The sequence below is a fragment of the Anopheles marshallii genome, chromosome 2 (assembly GCF_943734725.1).
Source record: "Anopheles marshallii chromosome 2, idAnoMarsDA_429_01, whole genome shotgun sequence".
Lineage (NCBI taxonomy): Eukaryota > Metazoa > Arthropoda > Insecta > Diptera > Culicidae > Anopheles > Anopheles marshallii.
Genome location: NC_071326.1, coordinates 60,585,711 through 60,605,870, shown reverse-complemented (window position 1 = coordinate 60,605,870; position 20,160 = coordinate 60,585,711). Strand labels below are relative to the sequence as shown.

The following is a 20,160-nucleotide window of genomic DNA, read 5'->3' as shown; positions in this document are numbered from 1 at the left end:
TCGCCGTTCATGACGGCAACACGCCACAAATATATTTTAAATTAAACAAAAACACTATTTTTACAGTGTGCAGCTCTTTCCCGATTGTGTATTTTATGTTTATAATTAATTAAAAACGCACACGCATCAGCATCAGTGCATGCGCAGCGCGAAAAATTGTTTGTTTTGTTTAATTGTTTAATCGAATAATGCAAACCGAACCGTACACCGATCGCTTGACCGCATCCGCCATTTCGAACGAAAATAAAAAAAAGTGCGCAACCACCAAAAAAACGATTGTTCGCGCGCTAGTCGGGGAACGATTTGATGCGAGATATGTTCGATAGTTTTGGGTAACGCGATTTTACACTTTATGTTAATCTCCTACGTTGTGTTCATGACAAGTTCTGATTTGCAAGTGTGTCAACAGCTCGGCATTGCTGCTGCCTGCCGTTTTCGCCTCGTGGTGATCGTTTTCGCCTCTGTCACTTGCCGTGCCTATTTGTACATACTTTGTTTGTAAATAGTTTTCGTTCTGCGTGAACAACGATACTTCCACAGGTACGCCGCCTCCGTGAATTACGGTCCGAAAAGTGAACAGAGAGAAGACCCCTAGGTCACTCGAATCGCAAAAACGAGTGCTCGTGAGTGGGGGGGCGTTCTTTATTCAGACTTTAGCCCTGGACCGTACTCAATACTTTTAAGGAACCCTGCCAACAAAGTCACTCAACCTCTATCGATTTTGCATTTTTCAGCGTTTTTTTCAGCTTTTCAGCAAGAGGCGATAATCGCTGGTGTTCCGAGGATGAAAAAATCGTCACACCGCAGTAGTAGCACAAGAAGTGATTATATTGCTCATCTGAAAAGAAATCCTTCCAGCCCATAACACTCATATAATGAAGAAGTATCTAAACTCGGTTGCCTTCCAAAACCGGACGTGACGGAAGGAACGGAAAGGCCGATTCACTTTCAAAGGGAGCCGAGTATGTACCATAAAGTTAGATGCAGCTCTCTTTTGTTGGGGAGTCCATCGATCAAATTTTTTAAATTTCCGCTTTAAATCTCTTGCACAAAGAGTTTGTAACACCAAATCAAGCAGGAGAACACGGTCCGCAACTACGAAACCGAGTGTCATGTCAAAATTGTGCAAATCTTCCAAAGGTGTCCGCCATTCTTCATGATGATCTATGTCCACTCGTTGTCTGAAGCCGGCGTCCGTACGCAAAGTGGCGTTCACGGAATCAAACATTACTTTGCGTCCTGGTTTGAAGTATTCTCCAACAACGGAACACTTTAAGCACCCATGTTTTCCGTTATAACTTGTAGTTGCTGTAAAAGAAGAAGAAAAAATATTAAAATAAAATTTAAATTGGAAAGAACTTTTGTATTTACCTTTGGCAAATTCTCGTGCTGGAGAATCGGCGACAAAAACGCTTAGTGCGAAACGCACCATCTTGTCGCCGAACCGCAAGCCTCTTTCTTGGAGGTCATTTACCTCTAACAATAGTGGTCGAAAATAGTCTTCCACCTGCTCCGTTTTTGCAAGTTTGCTATAGAAACCGACAAGCATCAAGAGGGCCCCTCGCAATTCTTCCACCTTTATCAAAATCGGCCACAGCTGCCGACCCGAACTTTTGAAAAGGAGAAGCCCGTCGATCGACACTTGAATCGTAAAAAGGTCATCTTCGGGCCACCGCGGCAACCGACTCTTGTCACCCAAAATTTAATTAATGGAAGACGATCGCGTATTTTAGCAAACTTTCTTTATTGCGAAGGCTAAAAAATCACCTCGATGGTCCCGGGTTCGTTGGTAGAGTGGAAGATCTATATTAAAATGATTCCTCAAGATTGCCAGAAGCATATTTAGTGACGATCGCGGCAGGTTTCCCAAAATTGCTCAGTACCTTAGAGCTTCTGTGCCTGATAATTTCTCTAAGAAACTGTAGGCAGTCCCATAACCTGCTGTGATATCATCATCACCGACGCGATTGGCATCCTTTTGATCACTTTGCGTAAAGCTACCCATATCATCTACGCTATCATCTATGTTAGTAGCCAAATCATCCTCAACATACATGAAATTGTTGTTAGTGCTGTCACCGGTACCACCACCATTGTTGTTACTATTTACGGGATCGTCTGAAAATAAAATAAATTACAAGCAATTAATTTTAATGAAGCAAATTCAAGAATATGGTTTCAATAATGAGTTTGAAATTAGGCTGTTAAAAGTTACTATCGGCTATATTCATACGATGTATTAGAAGCCACCAGATAACAATGTCTAACAATAGAGTATTTCGAAATTAGGAGTGGAACTATTTACTACTTATTTGCATTTAACTAATATATGCATCTTTGAACCGTAGAAAGATTAAAGCAAAATAGTATTGCTGATACACTTCATACAATTTTAACACAGCAGCCAACATTAACACATCATATTTGGTATACTTTTACAAGTTTATCACCAAAACAACTCTATAAAATGTTTCCACTGTGTATCATATTAATGATATGTAACAACACTGCTTTGGACTACAAAAATCCATTATTGCATAGTTTGTGTTCGGGTTTTTTGTTCAAAATTATTTACATATGACCACTCGAAGGCAACTTCAAAACAGCACCGGCACCTGTATACCTTTATTCAGGCATGGTTTACGGCGAACGATTGCTCACGAGCTATTGCCCAGTGGAAAAATTTTTATACAAACCCATACAAAAAAAGGGTCGATTATGGGACGATTTGAGGACCATTCTAAGAGTTTAATAGACCCACTCACACAGCCAAGCGCTGTCGTTGTGTGCGTGTGTTGCGGTCCGCTGCTCTCACCTACTACATGCGCATTACCCTAGGCGTGCTTTCGGATGGATTGAAAAGTGACCCACAAGAAAATTTTGGTTTAATGCGAAATCGATCGCACATTTTATTGTTTTTTTTTGTACGTGATTGCTCTTAATATATTCAACTCTTGTTACCTTTAATTATGCTGGATATTGGAATAGTGAATTGTGATCAGGTGCGGCGCAAACTGAAGATGAATACTGTTCCCACACTGAGTCACAAGGAACTTTTCAATCCTTTCGTTTCGGCTGGTGCCATGGGCAAATCCTTCCGCGCATTCGTTAACTTCATTCACACTGCACTCATCAATTATGAATTGTTGATGAACAATTGCACAATGATTAACTGCAGATTATGCTGCTCATTTCACTTATGATGAATGATGACTGTTGTCACCGTCCCGTTTTCACGGGAAACTTCTATGTCTCCTCTCCTCTGTGTTTTGATGACAAGGATAACTGCGCATTTGGTGTATCAATCCATCGTCGACGCTCACACGGTCCGAATATTTGCTGTTCAATCGAAAGATGAAGAAAGCTTAAAACTTACTAACTACGATTGATCGTGTATAGTTATAACAGCACTCACTTACCGTGATCGATCAGGGAATAAATTCGTAGCACATCACAGCACAACACTTCAGCAAGATCACACTCTGCAGAATGAAGCCTTTCTGCCGTGTGCCAAATCGTCACACACACACACACATAGCGGATATCCTTGTGAGAATCAAACGTAAGGCGAAGCGATGTGCAACTTGATCGTTGCAGTGGTGACAGAAAGAGGACGAACGATCACCGCAATAGGTGGGAGAAAGACAGCATGAACCAGCGTATACAAATCTTGGATGAACGCTCTTGTGGGTTTCCGCGGAAGTGAAACTAGGAGAAACGGTGGGATCGCATACAATTTTACCCACTGGGTTGATTTGTGGTCGATGGTATTGGTTTGCTGATGGTTTGTGTATTCATCGGATGTTATTCTTTTTCTTCTAGTAATGCATACGTGTTTGGCGTCGTTACTTTAATTTGTTCGTTGCTCATCCGCTCCAAGTGGTGGAATTTTTACACTACTTTGATTTCCAGCCACTTTGCCACGACCCATGTTGGTAGGTCGTGCGACCACTGTCGCTCTTGGTTTGGGTTTCACTTTCGTAGTTTTTGATTTTTGCCTAGTTATTGCAATTATTCTGATGGGGTCTAGATAATACGCGTGTGTACTCGTTGCAGCCGGAGAGAGAACTGACGATGTATGCAAAACGCTCGTTCAAACCGCTGTAAAGATTTTGCAACAAAAATTTTATATCCGGTTTTCTTCTTTCGTCCTCCTTACTAATTTCATTTTCCAGTTCTGTTTTCATAAAGTTTATCATAATGCTCATTTTAGAAAGTGTTACTGATTTTTCTGCTGACATTTCTTGGGTAACTATATCGAACATTTCTGAAAAGATTATAGCCTGATTTGTCACTTCCCAATCTTCTTCTATTAAATCATGATCAATATTCAAACATGTGATAGCATGCTTGAGTGGCTCCTTATTTTTATGAAATTTTTCTATCATGTAGAACGTGGAATTCCACCTTGTGGGTACGTCTAGTTTTAGTTTAAGCTTTTCATACCTTGAAACTCAATTAGTTTCGATGTAGCTTTACTTCTCTTTCTAAAATAAGTTACTATTTTTCTGATGTTATAAACTGTATCTTAGATTGAATTTTTTATGGAGTTTAGCAACATTTAATTTAACGTGTGGGAAATACAGCATATATTTTCGATGTCTAATGCTGTAACAGCAGCTTGTATATTTGGTGGTGCAATTCCAGAAATTTAAATTCTTACAAAATTTCTTTTAACCAATTTGGTATATTTGAGGATGTATGTCGTTGTCCGAATTCCCCACAGCGTAACAGCAGTGACTTTAGCTTTTGGTCTGCATCGTCTACGAATTGCGAATTTAGCAGCAAAAACTTATGTTGTTCTGGTCAGTCCAGCCATCGCAAGTTAATGACACTGCCTTTGATTGAATAATCTTATTTTTTTTTTCACTCTCAATAATCTTGTACAGGGTGGCATCGTAGAAGTGATACACTTTGTTAATTTGTTTAAAATTGAAACCCGATAGCATTTCTCTTCGAAATCGATTGAAATAATCTATTAGTATTAAACTTGCATTTTACTAAATTCATTTCAAATTTTTCGCCTTTGCACTTGATAACGGCCCGTAGGCGCTGTTGGAAGTCGTTGCAAGCCGCCCGCACAACTTCATCCGGCATTTCGCCCCATATCTTCAATAACCGTCTCTTGAATCCGTCCAAATTAAAATGTTTGACGTCGCCCAACTTTCCTAGCATGTATCCCCATGTGCTGAAGTCCAACGGGTTCTAATCCAGAGACGCAGCTGTCCATTCCGATGCACTGATGAAACATGGAAAATGCTCCTTGCACCACTCCTGAACGATCGAAGCCTCATGGGCTGGAGCTGAATCCTGTTGGAAGCAAAAGCTGTCGTTGCCAAAAAGCTTCTTAGCGTATGGTTTCAAGTGGCCTTGTAGAACGTGTTCTAAATAGTATTCCTTGTTGATCTTCACGCCTTTATCGATAAATAATAACGGTAACTTCCCTTTTGTCGAGATAGCTCCCCAAACCATCACCGATGACGCATTTTGATACCGTTCGAATGTTCTTTTATCTGCTGGTATATCCCGAAGAGATGTTCCATAAACACGATCATTCTGCTTATTCAAGGGTGCCTCCAAAGTGAACAGTTTTTCGTCCGAAAAGATGATGTTGTGGCCAGCGTGCGTCTTCAGCAGCAAGCGGGATCTGGTAACCCTGTCGGCAATATTTTTGCAAGTTAAACCGTGAATTTTCTGTTTTTTATACGGTTTGTTGCCTAGATCCTTTTTTAAAATGCTTTGCATGGCAAAGTGGCTCATATTCATTTCACGCGCCATTTTTCTTCCCGAGCGAGCTGGATTCCGCCGTATTCGTTCCTTTACCGCTTTGATCACCTCTGCAGTTCGGACAGTCCGTTTTTTGCCCGGTTTCTTCTTTGGAACACCCGTGCCGTGGTTGCAGAACACACGCAGCACTTGTAAGTCTATACTCTTTTTAGCGGCCGATGGCATAGGTTTCGTTGCTCTTACCATATCCGATATGGTTTTTTGGACTTGCGTAGGAACATATGTAGATGCAGATTCCGATATAGATGCCTTCTCGTCCAAGGTTGCGTTATCAGGTGCACTCCGTGAAATCACTGCTGTTGGATGTTTAAGCGTAAAATGACGCTTCAGGTTATAACTCGTTGTGCATTTTAGCTTCGATTTACAAAAAATGCTCTGATACATGTTCTTCGCAGAATTATATTTGAAATATTTGGCTTCAAATATCGCTTTGCTCTTTTGCCATGATACTTATTGGGCTATAGCCACAAACTTGGAAAACAGTTATATAAGGACGCTGTTTTATAGTGATTAACAATTAAATGCTATGTTATAACATGAGTCACAAACCGCTAGCAGTTAGTTTTATCTTATTGGATAAGAATTTATCTATGTTCGGATTTGGAGAAGAATGCTTAACACGTCCGGTTGGCCTCGCGGTTACAATGGTAGAGAGCATTTTATTGCGCCTAAAGCGTTCAGGTTAACATTGGTTAACATTTAGAATATCCGAACTTATGCGGTTTATGCTGCGGCGCTTGTTTCTCACTCTAGCTTGCGTGCGAGATTGCGTGATAGTCTCGCCACATCACTTCCCCCTTTATTTAAAATGTATCTGGACGATACATTTTCCTGTCGTATCGGGTATTGTGCACAGCTCTTCGAGGATCGATTGGGTCCGCCATTTTCGTACCAGAATCTTTGGATGTTTTATCCGGTCTAGGGTTGGCCGGATTGGGCTGTTAAATAGCTGGTTCATCGTATATCGCCGAATTGAGACGATCAATGGAGATTTCACAATTCCTACCACTGATGTCTAAAACGAAAGATTTCTTATTACGTTTAATTGTTTTAAAAGGACCATCATAAGACGGGGTTAGAACAGGCTTGACGGCATCGATGCGGACAAAAACATGAGAACAAGAATGTAGTTGCTTTTGTACATATGCCTTTTCATTCGTGTTGTGGTTCGATTGGGGTGGTGGTTGCAACGATGCCATGATGTTCTCCAGGTTTGCCACGAAGTCAGGTGGCGCGTTTGATGTTGTCTTGTGTTTATCAAAAAATTCAACAGGTAGTCGAAGTGTTGTTCCATAGGTGAGCTCTGCAGTTGTTGCACCGATGTCTTCTTTTATGCTGGAACGCATACCAAGTAACACCATGGGTAGTGCTTCTGTCTAACGGGTATTTTTGTGGCAAAGAATCGCAGTTTTTAGCTCTCGGTGCATTCTTTTTATCTGACCATTGGATTGGGGGTAGTAGGGTGTTGTTCGAAGGTGGTCGATACCTAATGTTGAGGACAGTGAGCGAAACAATTCCGATTCGAATTGCCTTCCGAGGTCAGTTGTGATTTTAGCAGGAACACCAAATCTCGAAATCCATCCGGTGATGAAAGCTCGTGCAACGGTCTCGGCTGTGATGTTCGGGATCGGTATTACTTCAGGCCAACGCGTAAATTTGTCGATCAACGTTAAACAGTACGCATTTCCTTCTGATGGTGGTAGTGGGCCGATTAGATCCATGTGGACGTGTGCGAATCGTGCGTTCGGTGTATTTATAGTAGTGATCGGCGACTTGTTGTGGCGTATTATTTTGTTTTTTTTTGGCATTCAATGCATGTCTCTACTAACGTTTTGCATTCCTTTCGTATAGATGGCCAAACAAAACGTTTTGATACCAGGTCAGTGGTTCCTCTTATACCGGGGTGCGATAGGTTGTGTAACTTGGAGATAATCATTCTTCTATGAGCTTTAGGAACGAAAGGTCGAATATGATCTGTTGAAATATCGCAAAATATTTTTTTGGTAGAGTTTGGTACCGTCAATGATTTAAGTACTAGTGATGTTGTTTCCGGTGGGTTACTTAAAAATTCTTGTAGTTCGGTATCGGTTTGTTGCGCTTCGGCTATGTGGTGATAATCGATGTGTGTGCTCAAGGAGTCAATGCGGCTTAACATATCAGCAACCAGGTTGTGCTTGCCGGAAACGTGTCGAATATCGGTTGTGTACTCGCTGATGAAAAGGAGTCGTCTTTGTTGTGTGGGGTTAGCGTTATCGAGCTTCTGCTGAAACGCTGTAGTTAACGGCTTGTGGTCTGTATATACTATGAATTCGCGAGCTTCCAAAAGGCCTTTAAAATGTTTAACGGATTCGTAAATGGCGTAAAGTTTGCGATCATAAGTGTCGGTTTTCTGTAATGCAGGTGTCAATTTCTTTGAAAAGAAAGCTAATGGTTCGTAACTCGGGGTTAATGGTTCGATTTCAGAGTTAATGGTTAAACCATTTTTTCTTAAGCGTTCGAATACTGTGCGCAAGTGCTGTTGGTGTTGCTTTTTGTCTTCCGATGCAACGCATAAAACGTCGACGTATGGAAATGTAAATCTCCCAGGGTAGAGTGTAAGTGTCGTTGCAGAGTTTGACCAGCATTTCGTAGACCAAATGTCATAAAACTGAATTCAATTAACCCGAAATGTGTTGAAATTGCGGTTTTTTGGTATATCTTCAGGGACGTCGGGGAATTGGTGTTATGCACGTTGTAGGTCGAAACAGGAAAAAAAAATTTTGTTGGAAAAAAAAAGCACGGGTTAAGGGTCCGGTACAGTGATCGCATTCAAATTTCTGTAGTCCCCACATGGTATCCATTTCCCGTTAGGGCAGAGACGAAAGAAACTCTCATGTTTCAAAGTCTCTATAATATTTTAAACAACAACATTTCCCGTTAGGTTATTTTACTAATTGCAAAGGACTTGCCCAACAGCATTTGGATGGTTTACAAATACCATTTTTGACAAGAAAATCGAATTCTATTTTTGCCTCGCGCAATCTTTCTGGGTCCAAACGACGAGGGCGACTAAAGTGGACCGGGGGTGATTATTTGGTGCGTAACGTTTGTGTTGACCGGCTTGTGCTTGTTGAAGAGTATTGTGATATCCTTGTATTCGTGTATTACATGGGAGGAACTATCGCTTGAACTACATACGGCTAGTGTGTTAGTGATGACGGTCTTATTTTTAATCAGCTGATTGCGTTTAATGTCTACTAGCAGATCAAAGTGCTTTAAAAAATCAGCTCCGATAATGTGAGATTCTACGTCTGCTATGGTGAAAGGCCACCATGGTTGGTTAAGATCGATATCTAAAGTGAGGTGTTAGTGCCGTACGTACCGATTGAGCTTCCATTCGCTGCGAAGAGTTTTCTAGTTGGCGTCGGGTTCATTCTGTCCTTGTAAGACGGTGGCATGACCGAAATCTCAGCGCTGGTGTCGATCAGGAATCTGTTGTTGGTTCTGCTGTCGTTCACGTAAATTCGCTCGATGATTTCAGCCTTACTGGGGTTCAGCTTGATACTGGTGTTGGATGTGTTTAACGTTGTGTTGGCGTGTGAAGAAGAGTTGGTGCTGCTTGCGGGTTGACGAGAGGATGCGTTGTTGCTGCTGCTAACGGGTTCGGCTGGGCCGGTGAGAGTTTCACGCGCGCGGAGTGAGAAACGCACTATTTTTTTCGGGAGTAAACCGGGAGATGCTCGCCGAAAAAATACATTTACTATGTGGATCGTCAGAATGTTCCTTCTCACACTTCTCTGCCTTGTTTCCATGGCGATAGTGGAACCAACAGATCCAGCGGCGTGGGGCTCGTGATGGTGTTCGTGACCGCGTGGCACAAAAAGGTCGTTGGCCCCATAGTTGTCTAGGCGGAAGGCGCTGTCTGGATCGGGAATCTCTGTGTGCGTTCGAATACGGGTATCGATCAGCTAATCGAGCTGATAGCACTTCGTCTAGGCGACGAGAGAGTGCATCGCAAATGGCATTGGTGAGTGCTTCGAGTGTCTTATCGGCCACGTTGGCCTGGCCGTCAAACGATGGCATAACGACTGTTGGCACGTTTGCCATGCAGAGAGATGACAGAGATTTGTTTTGATCATCAGTTGTCGATCATGATCATCAATAATCGATCATGAATTGTTTAGGGACAATCTTACGCTAGGTGGCGCTTCGGTTCTGCTCTGAAACCCGAAGGAGAGCGAGATGACCGGATAAGAGATAGGTTTAGGTTGTGGCGGCCAGAGCATCGCAAATAGCCAAGACACAAAATAGCGCCACCTAGGCAAAAAAGAGGGTACTAAACAAATTGCTAGTTGGGAAGTTTTGCCTGGACACGACGAATACAATCAGTCCTTTGTTCCTAGGTAAACCCAAACTAGCAACCGGTAAAGCTAGAACAATAAGATCCTTGTTTGTAGGAGAGGAACGAAATAATAGGCGACAAACGAAAAACAGACAGGATCAAACACGAATTGTAAGCAGACAGGAAGGTTCGAGACATGGCCAGCACAGTATAAAAGCGGTGGCATGTCCGAACGAAAGTTAGTTATCGCTCCGATCTCCGACGAGGAAGACCTTCTGCGAGTTATCGCTACGATCTCCGACGAGGAAGACCTTCTGCGAGTTATCGCTCCGATCTCCGAGGAGGAAGACCTTCTGCGAGTAATCGCTCCGATATTCGACAAGAAAATCCTTCTGCTAGTAATCGTGTAGTACGGAAGCAAAGTTGTCTGGGACCTAACTCCCAGCAGTTGGAAGGAAAAATAAAAATAGGACCCAACTTCGGTTGGACACTCCTAAAAGGTCATGGACGGGGGTCAAGCGAGGTTAGCGAGCACGGGCTAGCAACAGCGATGGGCAGTTTTTTAACAGAATAGCCACGAGGAGGACACCAATTTTTGAGCGTGTGACTTCATATAATTCCAAGTGATAAAATGAAATACAAATCAACGCTGGAAAATTGTCCAATCAGTAACCAATTTGTTATTAGTTAACAAAATTTTGCGAATCATTCAGTTCATCATCCCAGTCTAGATTGTCGCGCCACAGATCTTGCATCATCATCCTCCCATGGATGAGTACTGGTGCTACGAGTCCTAATGGGTCGAACAAACTCATAACTGTTCGCAAAACTATTCGCTTGGTTGGTGTCTTAAGGCCGATAACATATGGTTTCAGCTCTTTATGCCAGTTTGCCGAGAATTTGAACACGTCGGTCAACGGGTCCCAGATTATCCCTAACACACGTGGGTGTTTTCCATCTTGACCGAGTTTGATGACTACTTGTTGATCGCTCGTCGATTCTTTTCTTCCATCGGTAGTTAGGACCATTACCATTAGCTGAAACCATATGTTATCGGCCTTAAGACACCAACCAAGCGAATAGTTTTGCGAACAGTTATGAGTTTGTTCGACCCATTAGGACTCGTAGCACCAGTACTCATCCATGTGAGGATGATGATGCAAGATCTGTGGCGCGACAATCTAGACTGGGATGATGAACTGAATGATTCGCAATACAAAAAATTCCTACGGTGGACCGGATTGCTATCCAAAATCCACTCGCTAACGATCCCACGATGGTACTTTGAAGGAGTTTCATCAAATAAGTACAATTCAATACAACTGCATATATTCACCGATACCAGTGAACTGGGGTATGGATGTGCAGCGTACTTTAGATTGGAAACCACTAGCGGCATACATTGTGCGTTGGTAATGGCAAGAAGCAAAGTAGCCCCATTACAACACTTGACCATTTCAAAGTTAGAACTACAGGCTGATCTACTCGGCGCAAGACTAAAACGTACGGTGTGTGACAGTCACGACCTGCACATTAATGCCACATACCTGCACACAGATTCCGAAGTGATGATAGAACGGCCGGTGGTCGGTAAAGCGCGTAGCCAAATGTTGCACAGGACACTATCCTCCCATTCTGCGCATCTCGGAAAGAAGCACACTCGGCTTCCGATCGCCTAGCGACGCCGGAGGGTAAGCTTGTGAGGCGTAGGTTCCGACGGCAGATAAAAGTCAATGACCGATTTTTTTATGGCAGCATATCAATCAGCCAAGGTCGACTTGTTGCATTTGAATATTGCGTGATCGAAAAAATTTGCGCGGGTGTTGAGTGCTACTATCACCACGTTAAATTTGTGCTTGTCCGAAATCACACTATTCACACGGAATGCCGCTTCTAACCACACGAACCACGTTTCCACCTCCTTGGGATCGAAATCGGGGAAACGGATTTTTGCCACTGATTTTGTTTCTGCGTTTTGGTTTTTGATAATAACAACCGACTCTTTGACTTGACACCACTGTCTACCACTTGTACACACGACAGACGACGTAAGCTACTCTGACCAAATGATTAACACATTAGTCAACTTTTTTTGAGCAACTGTCATCTTCACCATATCGGCTACATGTTTATCATGTACACCAAGGTTATTGTAGGAGACAAGGTTGAATACTAACGATTTTCCGCAAAATTCTTCTTCCAATAATTTGACGTTGGTAGGTGTGGGGTCATAAGTTTATAACTGCAGTTATAGCGATTAAAGCCTATAGACAGTGTATCATTTGAGAAGGGGGAATTAAATAATTATTTGTAGAAAATACGTTTCATTGCATTTATTTCATTGCTGGGTAATTGATACCAGCTTATCTATTAAAAAATAAGAATATTGCAGTATATGCTTGAATTATATGACCAAACGCATTGCGGTCAGCACCATTTTTAGTGTGCTTGGCCGATTGTATGACTTGAAACCAAAATGTGGCGGAGCTAAATATGAACTAAAGGTTATTACTGTATCAAGAGCATATGGTTTTTTTTCGTGTAAAAAACATCAATTAATCGAAAGGCATTCATTTCGTTATAACTGAATCTGCGCACGAGTTCATCCTTGGGAGTGCCACTGTCTTAAGATGCCGCTATCTTAAGATCGAGTGGAAAGGGACAATTCACGGACGATTGTGGCTAATCGATATCGATAGATAATGATTGTACAAAATGATATGAAATTTAATCATCACCAAAAACTGTTTCACTTATGCCTTTTCACTACTCAATCTGGATGTAAATGATACAGTTTTGCTTGGTAGCAACTTTGCATTCACCAATAGCGTTAACAAGATAAACCGTCCCCAACGGACATTTTCTTTTATACTTCATTAGTTATTATCATCTGCCAATTAAAGCGCGAAATTTTGTGTAGATGTACAATAAGTACAACATAGGAATGATTAATTTTAATCGGACAAAGAAACACCGTTGTAATTCTTTTTCTTCTTCTTCTTCTTGTGGCGACAGTGACAATGTTTTCCTATGATGCCAGTTCTGAAGTTAGGCAAACCCCTTTTCAAGCTTTTTCCTCGTGTGAAAAAGGTGAAAGGGGTTATTATTTCTCCTAGTTTTTTTTCCTCTTTGGTTTTATCCTATATTTCTATGTGTTTTTCTGTTATGAACTTTGTTAGTTTCCTAATTGTGTCTCCTGCCTTTTTCTTCCATTTCGTTTTTAATACTTGTTTTGTTATTCTATCTTTTTTGTGGTAAATTGGGCATTCAAAAATCATATGCCATCCTGTCTTTGGTTTATCGCAGTTATCACAGTTTCCGTTTTGTTTGATCTTCATTATGGTTAGCCAGTAGTCGGATAGATCGTGCCCTGATAGTATTTTGTTCATTGTTTTCTTTTGTTTGGTGTTAATGTTGATGTCTTTATGCCAGATTTGGAAAGGGAATTGGTTTTGGAAGTCAAAGAATTTTTTCCTTTTTTTTTTGATAGGCCACTGTACCATTTTTTTATTTCATTTTCCATTTCTGTTTGGAACAATTTGGTGACATCTACGTATCTAAGCTTGTTTTCTATCTTTTGATCCGATATGGTGCCCTTATCTGCTAGACTATCTGCTGTTTCATTTCCTTTGATTCCGACGTGTGACGGTATCCATACTATTGTTACCTGTGTTTCGTTACCCTTTTTTAATGTGTTGTATACTGTTTCTTCTAGATGTAATTCCGCTTTTTTGGGCGGAATATTAGATTGGGCTTTTTCTAATATTTCGTACGCCGTCAGGCTGTCTGTGTATATTGTTAGTTTGTTTAGTTTGTATATATCTGCCAGGTCAAGCGCTTTTTCTATTGCTGTTAGTTCTATTGTCGTTGTCGATGGTATGTTTTTTAGGTTATATTCGTGGTACATGTGTCTATGTTTGTCTTGTCATATATGCCTATGCCTGCCTTCTTTTTGTTCAGGCTCCCATCCGTGTATATGTTTGGTCCTAAATTCTTTATTGTTTCTATCTTTGTTGTTGCTATTTGCCTGATCGTTTCTTTGTTTTTGTTATTTTTTATCCTATTTCTTCTGCCGTGTGTGTCGATTTCTATCTTGTTTGTGATGTTGTTGGTTTTGTTGCTACATAAATGTTTTAGTATTTTTATGTCTTTTTGGTACAATTGTTATTGGTATGTTTTTTTTTCTTTTTTCTTGTTGGTTTTTGATTTTTTTCTAATTATTTTCTGAGGTACTTGGAGTGTGCAAAGTTTTTTGCTAGCTCTTTCCGGGCTATGAATTTCCCTCTAATTTCTGAGAGTATTTCGGCTGCTATGGCGTGCAGTGTGTTAATAGGGGTGGTTTTTGTACAACCTATTGTTTTTCTAAGTGCTTGGTTAATGACTGTGTTGAGTTTTTTCCTGTTATTTTCGCACGTAGCCGCAAAGTAAAAGAAACTTGCGAATGAGCTTTCTAATAAAATACGTTTTATTGTCACTACGACTTAACTACGATCTTTGGCGCGTGAAATCAGAAATAAGAATGAGAGTGATCGATCAGCTGATCGATCGCACGTAGCTAATGATAACAGCTCACGCAGCATGCGGCGAGAGAATTTTATGCATTTAATTCTCTCTCACGTACGCTCCCATATGACATACCGATAATTGACGTACGAACACGAGGTTATCGGGTCAAATGCGTATCGGGACGCAGGTGTTTTTTCGAATCTAAAAAACGCATTAGAACGGAGGAACGCATCCTCGGTCTACGTTTTCGAACATCGTCAAGTTCGATAACCACCTGTTGTTCTTGTTGCTGTTATTTATGTACGATGACCCCGCTTCAAGGATGTTTCTAATTGTAGCTCTGTAAACTAGTCGTGCTTTTTCTGGATTTAGGTTGTTTTTTCTTCCACATAGGATCTTTAGGATATTTAATCTGTCAGGGCTTTGGTTTTTATGTATTCGATATGGCTTTTTAAATTTAGCTGTTTGTCTATGATTATTCCTAGGTATTTGTACGAGTTTGTTTTTTCGATAGTGTTATTTTGTATTTTTATACTGATATAATTTGTTTGTTTGTTGTAGAAAATTATGTACTTCGTTTTGTCTATGTTAATTGGGAGTTTAAGGAGTTCAATTGCAATTGAAATGGCCAGTGTACCATGTGCGTGCGTATTGTTTAACTCATAGATACAGGGTTATTGGGGATTATATTGACAAGCGCAGCGAGTTGTTGTTTTTTCGGGCATTGTTGTGAATGGTTTCGTCCCGCGACGTTCGTAACGATCGTTAATAATGTAACGATCTTTTTGGTGTATCGAAAGATCACAAAATTTGTGTTTTATTATCGCTGGTCACGGTTTAAAAGAGACCGAAGGCGCTTCCTTCGGTTCTATTTAAACATTTGCGAACAGCGCGCCCGCTGCTGCTATGATGGTGGCACTGTTCGTCCATTCTACTAATACTGGAACCCTACAACAGCTAGAGTTGTAGGGCGTTACTGCTAGCCTAACATGTAAACAACGTGTCGTGATTGTAATAACAACAGGCATATAATTGACTTGTTCGGCAAGTTATTGAATTGTACAGAAGATGGCGTTGACTATTCAACGATGCATGATTATGTGAACAATTTGAAAATAAATGTGCAATTGCTTAATCCTCAAAATTAAAACTAAAAGAGCAGATTTTAAAACTACGTACGACGAAAATATTGTTAAAACAGACGTTTCATCTCATTTATTTGTTGTATTGGATAGAAAATCAATAAACTGCTCGAAAATTTTACCCGTGTTTCCTATGTGCCTTGACGACTAGTCGTTAACTTTTTTAACAGAAATGAACAACCAATGAGTTCTCATGAACCAACATGAACTTTTAACGACTGTTAAAATTTGTTAAATAGAGAGATCCCCTAAGCGAACCAAAACGGTAAAAATGGACAGCGCAAAGTTTGTCCAAAAGTGGGTCCCGAGTCCTTAGCTTTGGACCTTACCCGTGCGGCAAAATTTGAGCTTTTTTTGTAACAATATTAGTGAGATGCCCCATCGAACGCCAGATCGAACCACTGGCCCATTCGATGTTTAACCCAGCGAGCAATTGAACCACGCCTAATCAAATTTTACTCGGATCTCTCTTTCTGGTCTACACGCGACGTGAGATAAAAGACAAACACACACGTCATACACACGCGATATCACGGTACGCCCTCGATCGCGCGTGTACGGACGTACGAAGCGCTTCAACACATGCAAAGCGACCGACCGCAAGGCGTGTGTCGACACCGTACGATGATGATGATATCTGTTTATTTATTAGATGTTTTACTTATTACTTGTGTTTGTTTGTGAGTTTAGCGTTTACTGCTTTTCATGCACTAATTAGAATTAAGCATTTGCCAGGAGGCTGTAGGATTTTAAACTATTTTCGTTTGACTAAGTGTTTGAACAACTTATTGTTCAAAAACTAAATGGATAACTTAACCTAAACTTATAAATAACTTAATTCTAACTTAAACCTAACTATATACATCATTTACAAAGCTCACAAATGAGCAGAGAGTTGGATGATACATTTTGATTCTAGGCGCGCCCAGAATTTTTGGCAAAGGTCTTTTAGTGCTTGGGTTTTACAAGTGGTGTATAAAGTCGCAGAGTGAGTTCGACGGGGAACATTTAAGATTAACCGTAGCAATCTATTCAACGCTATTTACTATTTACGAAGGTGTTGTAATGCTGGAGTAGTGAGTGTTGAATTCGTTTACGAACAGCGATCGCAACACCACCACCGCGGTTGTTGGAGCGGTCTAGCCGATGGATGATGTAGTTCCCAAGGAAGAAACTTTGTTCAGGCTTGAGGTGGCTCTCTACGATGAGCGCCACGTCGATATTATGTCGCACCAGAAAGTCGCCGAGCCGAATCTGCTAAGCCCTGACGGACTGAGCATTCCAGGTGACCAAACGGAGATTAATGAAGGAAATTCCCGATGAGCTCAACCAAAACGTCGAGTTTCTCCTCGACGGTGCGGCAAGCCTTGAATTTGGGGACGAACTTAACAACAATGTTTAGTAGCGTCATGGTAGTTTTCTCATCGGTCTCCTTGGAGACGGCGGGTGTGGGGTCTACTCGTTGAGCGTTCTTCAATCGTTGTACTAGGGTCATCTAGAAACCAGACGGGACAGCACAACCCTGATACGACGCGGTGCTGCGGGAAGCAGAGGGCAGGGTCGTGGCAGGAACTGAAGAATGGGACGGAGCTGATGCTTTCATCGACTGCACAGGAGGTTGTCGATATGACGAACGTTGCTGCTGCTGCTGATGCTGCTGTTGATTTTGCTGCTGCGGCTGCTTCGGCTGATGCTGCTTTAGAGGATTGCGGAACCGATTGAAAACCTGTTGCCGCATCTCTTTATATTGTGCACGACGAGGGCACGACGGGTTGTTAGTGCACAGTGCGCATCGCGGCTTCATGTGGCAGAGGCGGGTGCCATGCCCGAAGCTCTGACAGCGTAGACAATGCGTTAGGCCTTGTTTGCCGCCGCGATAAGCTTCCCAGCGGACGATTACTTGTAGAATACTGCGCACAGTACTCAGTTTAGCAAGGGAGCAGGTTCCACGCTTGAAATTGACGAGGTACAGCATCGATTCGATGCTCTCGTCACGTCGTTTCATCTGGAAGACACCCAGCACTACCAGCTTATAGAGGAAGGGAGTTCGTCAGCAATCTCGTCCAGATCCATGGCTGGTAGGCCACGGATGACTGCCTTGTATGGGCGTTCATCGCGCGGAGCGTACGAAAAGAACTCCGCATTAGTGGCTTCGAGGTATCCCAGGACACCTTCCAGTTCGGATTGGGTCCGAGCAAGAATGTTGGTGCCTGCACCACTGAGCTTAAAGCCCGGTGTGAGGCCACGGGATTGCAGTTCTGGACGTAGAACTGCAATAGAGATATTTTTAACAACCACTGGAGGTGGTTTGCGGGTAGGTAGTGCCTCTGGAGCAGGAGGTTGAGGAACCTGCGTAGAGGCAACGCTGGATGCTGCACCGGATGCTACAGGTGCGGGTTTGGTGGAATGCTTCGATGAAGGTTTCATCGAAACAATACTATCTTCGGATGACGACACGCTCGTCTCATCCGCATCGCTACGCATTACGCATTACGCATACGCATTACGGGCCGAGCGCGTGGATCGGCCGTCGCTGGAAGCACATGAGCGATGGCGGCACGGAGCAGGAACGAAGCACGGAGCGGGAACGGCGCACGGAGCAGAAACTCGTCGAGAGGGGCACGTAACTTTTCCCATAACATAATTCACTCGCTCATACACCGATCGCACTCGCATTTCAGGGCATTGCGTGCCCAGATGCCCAGATTTGTCACAAGCGTAACATCGTCGTGTGCCTTCCTGGCGATCTACTGAAGCGACACTCGCTCGCGGGGTTCGCGCACTTGCAGCTTGTCTGCTGATTGCCAGATCTACTGTGGCTGCGAGCATCGTACATGCTGGTCGTCCCTTGCTACTGGTTTGCGCACGATCTGGACGGAATGTTACCTATCGCGGCTCGTTATATATTATGCTCGACAACCGGTCTAGCTCATCGCGTAGCTCCTTCCACGTAGGAATAGCCTGAGCATCCAACCTTCGGGAGATCCTAGTGATGGTGTCGTCGTTCAGTTTTGACATCACCATTGTCCATCTTCCACCACGGTAAGCTGCCGTCCGCACTCGCCAGCGATCTGCCTTGCGGAGGAAATCGACGTTTCAATCACGTCGATTATTTTCATCAGTCCGTTAGCTGATGCCGTAGTCATCTTGGGAAGTTCCATTATGTGACGAAAATGACCGAGGAAGGCCACGCGTTTCTTATAGAACCTTTCCTCCAGCTTTTGCCATGCCTTATCGAACGGCATGCCAGAATTTTCAAATGCCTCGCTACTGTTTCGAGCGATATCGCACCGCTCGAAGCATTTGATCAAAAACGCGTACCGTTCCGCGTCTCCGGAAAGTCCCGCGACGCGCTTTTCGAAACGACCGGCGAACGCTGGCCACTCCGACGAGTCGCCGTTGAACTTCGGCAGTTCAATTCGCGGGAGGTGGTCGGAACGAGAAGGGGACGATGCGAGCGTTACGTCGAACTGTGAGACAGACGGAACCTCGGCTGAGATAATCTTTTGTAGCTCACACTTGGTCACCGCGTAGGCTTCCATGAAAGTGTCGCGGCGCTGTTGGGGACCGGCAATTGCCTCCAACCGTGGTAGGTTTTTGTTCCCTTCCTTCCACAGTTCGTTAAGGACTTCTTCCTTGACTTTAGCCAAGTGCCGGCTCATGTTCCCTTCACGAGCCTGTGTCAGGAATCGGCCCATTGCTTCTTCCAGCACTGTTAGCTGGCGTGCCACCTCTAGCTTTAGCTTGTGGTTTTCATCCACCGGTCGTTCATCCTTCGACATCGTCACTTGCTACGATGGGCACTATGTAGTTCACTATCACTGCACGCGACGGCACGTTATTGTACGCACACACGAAAGTTTACTTCACGATCACGATCATAGAATGTCCAAAAGAGAATGTTTGTACCAAATGGCGTACGAAAATATTATAAAAAGGATAATTTCGCATTATCCCGAAGCTTGCCATGCCCCGGTTGTTAGGAGTTCTATTAGTACAGGATCAATTTATTATAAATTTTTAAGTGCAGTCGAAGAAATAAATCAAATTTATGCTTCAAGAGTTTCGGCAGTTGCAGCCCGTTACCTGCAAACACCGAGGCTTCCGTTCGAAGATGACCCAATGATATGGTGGCAAAAAGAAGCGACAAATTTTCCTTATTTAATCGCGATTAGAGAATAGAGAAAAGTTATTGCACGAGTTAGCGAAACTATCACTTCGGATTACAGAGAAGTTAAGAGAAACGAAAGCTTCCTTCTTCTAAGGCGGTTAGGCTGAGAGTGCCGTCCTTTTTTTTGCTTTATTCAGATTTAAATATAAGTTTCGTGTTCAAAGGGATCGGATGATGAAAGGAAGGATATAGAGAAAGGACGTAGATAACGGTGATCGTCCGGATGACGATCT

At 42.6% G+C, this 20,160-nt stretch overlaps 3 pseudogenes; all 3 read right to left on the bottom strand.

Moving 5' to 3' along the window:
- Positions 1 to 701: 701 nt before the first annotated feature.
- On the bottom strand, positions 702 to 3,931 carry LOC128718294 (uncharacterized; annotated as a pseudogene).
- A 2,858-nt stretch (positions 3,932 to 6,789) lies between these two features.
- Positions 6,790 to 9,664, bottom strand: LOC128718293 (uncharacterized; annotated as a pseudogene).
- Positions 9,665 to 17,056: 7,392 nt separating this feature from the next.
- LOC128718292 (uncharacterized) lies at positions 17,057 to 18,240 on the bottom strand (annotated as a pseudogene).
- Positions 18,241 to 20,160: the final 1,920 nt, after the last annotated feature.